Genomic DNA, 4,465 nt, shown 5'->3' with positions numbered 1-4,465 from the left:
TGAGGCACTGGAAGAGATTTCCCAGAGAGGCAGTAGATGCCCCATCCCTGGAAGTTCAAGGCCAGGTTGGACAGAGCCTTGAGCAATCTGATCTAGTGGAAGATATCCCTGCCTGTGGCAGGAGGGTTGCACTAGATGACATTTAAAAGTCCCTTTCAACCCAAACGTTTCTATCATTCTATGATTTTTAAATGCCATTTGCTTTAGTCTGAGCATATGTATGAAATTTTGCTCTGGTCTGGTCCTCGGGTTGGAACAAGAAAGGCCTAACATAAATAAGTGGCTCTTCTTGTTATGAAAGAGGAATTCATACTCAGAAATAGAAGCAACTATTTGCACGGTGGGATTTTTATTCAGCACATATAAAAATGAACTCATAAACAGAGAGGATGGATTGCAACGTTGGTCAGCTGCTTAATTTGCATGGAGAACATGATCTAGATTTTTTTTTCTCTCCCTTTCTTTATTTTAAAGCTGTGCAGCATATTGTGCAGATATTGAGCAGTATCAAGACCATGCAAAACATCCAGTTTTTCAAGAGAAAAACAACAAAATCATGACTTAAAATCCAGAGGACAGCCCCTGAAAAGCAGAAACTGTGAAGCAGACTTCAACAACAACGGAGAAACAGTCTCACGCCTGCCGCACGTAGATGGTGGCCCTTCCTCACAATCTCTCAGACTCCTTCACATAGTTTGCACATAGAGGAAGGCAGCAAATTATGGTTACATTATATGGTTTATGAAAATAATATCTTGAACTGCCAGAGGCTTCACAAAGAAGCAAAGGACTAAAGGAGGAAAGGATTCAATGGGAAATCCCGAATAAAGATTTTGAAATCAGCATCACAAAAATTAAAGCGTCAATTGCTTTTAGAAAATGGAAAAATCTTGACCATGTCTGTAGCTCTGCAAAGCTCAGGTATTTCAGCAAAAGAAAACAGTCCCTAATGAAACTGATAGTTAAGGTACTTCCCTCATAAGCATTAAAGATTATGAGTTCTTTTTGAAGCAAATCATCAGAAAAGTTTAAATTCAGCCTGGAATTCTCAGGCTGCCACAGGGAAAAAAACTTCCCAGCAAAGACTGATAAATACAGATACATAGAGCAACCTTTAGAGGTCATCTGCTTTGACAGGCTGGTTTACAACACCTAGCAGTTGATCAGGTTCTGAACAAAATACATAAAATTATTAAACTCTACAATCCTTCATAACAACTCCAAATGAAACAAACTCCTGTCCATGGCATGCCTCAGGTGCAGGGCTCCAGTTTCAGCCACAAACTTCTGATTACTCAGCTTCGTGTTCCGCAAGCCAACTGTCAGCTTACAGAAAGATTGCTGAAGTCAGTTCAGAAACATCTCCGTTTGCTCAGCCAAGCCCCAACCAACATCAGCTATTTTCTGAAGCATGAAGCTGGCGATTTCAGTGGCACTGGCAAGCCATGCTCAGTGTCACATTAAAATACACCTTCTAAAACCTGTGGGATAATCACAGCTCAACTTATCTACAAGTTACAGGTGGTGTTTAAACAACAAGAGATCAGAAAGAACCAAAGAATTGTTTAGTTCTAGTCCAGATTTGTGCACCCATCTTGTCTCTCTCGTGTTTTTACAGAGGAACTCTTCAGTTGTGACTCTGATATGCATCTGTTGAGAGGAGCCTTCTGCTCCTTGCTGTGAGCTTCCCAGTCACCCGCAGCCGCGAGCCACTTGTCACCCAATCCAGAATATGACCATTAGCTTCAAAAATGACATGCCTTGTCTTCAGCATACTCTGAAACTGTCTGCTGGAAGAAGAGAAAGAAAAGCTGGGCTGAGTCCTCTGCCACAGGTAGCATAAAAGCCAGTACCTGGACACAGCTGCCCAGCCTCCAGACTGAGATAAAAGCCAACCGCGGTTGCCAGCTAGCTCCAACAGCCCTGAAATTCAGATGGTAGGAGTCTTGGTTGCAATGCTACAGGTTCAAATTTCAAGCTCTGCTACTGATAATATATGGGCATGGGGAAGCTGACACAGCAACAAGGCACATGATTTGCTCTTGTCTTTTGCTTTTCAAAAACAGACCTAGAATTACTGCATACCAGAGTCACACTAGGATTATGCTGAACAACTGGGCTATAATGCAATTACATGGTCACATATCATTTTTTTCCACAGGACATCTGCCTCATTCACTGCACGAGAGGGACACATACGTGGGTAAAATCAAGATGGCACGAGCAACTGTAAATCTGTCAATTCCTTAACAGCAAGGGGCTTAACTTTTCAACCTAAATAATATCCTTTTAACATCACATACATATCTTCCTATGTACAAAAGCATTCAGATAGAATTCTAGAGGAAACAGCTATGGAATACCACCCAATGCATATAAAATACCTGGTGTAAACACACCAGTTTGTTTGTGTCTGTTTCCAGGCACTACAACAAGTCAAGCTTCCATACTTGCTAGACAAAAAACAAAGTCAAGAGCACATACAGCTGGCCCAAGAGCACATACAGCTGGCCCAGAACAAGGACACTCACTCCAAGTGGATAGCAAAGTCTGAAGCCACACACCACCAAACCATTATAAACTGTCCCAACACCAATATCGGCTAGATAGCTTGTGGTTACAGGGAAATGCCCCAAACGACAACTTAAGAAACATAAATAAAAAAGACATACTGTCACCTCCCTCAAACACAGATTTAGGTTTTTTCTTACAGTTTTTGAAATGAATTTCATATGGTTTGGGTTTCTCATGGTTCTTCAAAAAATTGGTATGATGGTTCCAGGTCAAACAAAATTACTAAATACTTCCTTGAATTTGAGAGTCTGTCTTACTTAACCACAGGTAAAAATCAGAAGCACTGGTTTCTATACAGGTAGCACTTCATCATTTCATGGAGTTTTTGTAAGGACACAAACAGTGACAAGCTGCAGAGAGAGATACTGCAGTAGCAAACCCTCTAAGTAGATCTGTATAAGCAACTCAAATGAAAAGGTGGACACTAATGATAATATCATCTAAACTTCCTGACAAGACCTCACAGCACAATGACACTGGAGCATGATCAGGACACATTTCACTCCTGGTTCATGATACAGGAGGGCTTTCATAGCAGGAGCCAGGACTAGGTTGAGGAATTCAGCCAGTCAGAAGAATGGCTATGCCAGACATAGCAAATTACCTCCAAGACCAGTTTTAATTCAATTTATTTAATAAACATGGCCAAAATCATGCAAGAGTTAGAAGGCATGAACTAAAAACAATTAATGAAAAATAAAAGCACCATATGCAAATGTCATAAGGTATATTCATCAAACTTGACAACTGGGGCACAGCATCTCCTGATTTCATAACACAGAACCCTGAACAAATACAATGATGAATTGATGCTAGCTACATAATAAAGTGTATTAAGATCAGCCTTCACTGCCTCATCTTTCACCAGATCGCAATCTGCTGATCTCCTAACAATCATTCTGCCATTCAGGACATGAAAGACTCCTTACACTATTAAAATAAACCATCGAATACTCAGCTTAGAAATGATAACTTCTTTTTCTCCATTGTGAGGTCTGAGATCCAATACAGATACCCCTGATATAATTTAAATTTCAGCATATCATATATTCTTAGGGCCAAAATAAAGATGGCCAATTCTTCCAGGTAATAGAATCAGGTACATTATTCCCCCTCTCTCCTCAGCTGAGCTGTCCTAATTTACAGTAGGACAGCTGTAAATTCCACTGTAGTAGTGGAAGATACATTCTGAAATTCTATGAAAAGGAACAATTTTTAATTTAAGCATAAGGCACCCATCAAATTTTCTGATTCAAAATAGTGTTGCCAACTTTTTAGAGATGTTTTCATAGCAACATTACATTCCTTTTTCCCCTTTTCAGAGCCTTGTTAACTTAGGCTCCTGTTAGATAAACCATTTCTCCTTAGGTATATATATATATAAACTCCTGCTGTAATGCTTAAGCAAAAGAGTTTAAACACACGTTTGTCCTGACCGTTGGAGGTTCAGCAGTGCACCCACAGCACTGCTTTAACCTTTCTATGATTCTATGATTCACATTTTCACAGGTGAACACAAGTGCTGTTGTTCAGAATGCAGCTGACTAATAGTATATACAGTAGCTTTAGCCATGCAAAAAGGCAGACGTGTTTCTCTTTACCAGGCCTTTATCAATAGATAGACGTTTATGAACAATAAAATCAACATTAATTATAATAGGTTATATATCGGTATTCTCACAGAAAGATAGTAAAGCTACAGGCATCTGTGCCGACAGCTGTATTTTAACATGAAAAGATTATTTTAAACTGAACTCAGTTCTGATAATTGAGGGGAAAACATCTTTCCTATTTATGCCAAAAAATCTTTTCCTTTTTTTTTTAAATAGAGACTGGCACTTCTAAAGTCCTATTGCGCAATAGAAAAAAAGCAATGTACACAAAGTCAAAG

The 4,465-nt window shown here is 39.5% G+C and overlaps 1 protein-coding gene across 4 annotated transcripts in view; it reads right to left on the bottom strand.

Moving 5' to 3' along the window:
* The window catches only part of DOK7 (docking protein 7), a 64,205-nt gene that overhangs the window by 22,436 nt on the left and 37,304 nt on the right, over nt 1–4,465 (bottom strand). The gene's annotated exons all lie outside the window — the stretch shown is intronic.

Source organism: Strigops habroptila, chromosome 7, assembly GCF_004027225.2.
Source record: "Strigops habroptila isolate Jane chromosome 7, bStrHab1.2.pri, whole genome shotgun sequence".
NCBI lineage: Eukaryota > Metazoa > Chordata > Aves > Psittaciformes > Psittacidae > Strigops > Strigops habroptila.
The sequence above is the reverse complement of the archived record's forward strand: the minus strand, read 5'-3'. Positions and strand labels throughout refer to the sequence as shown.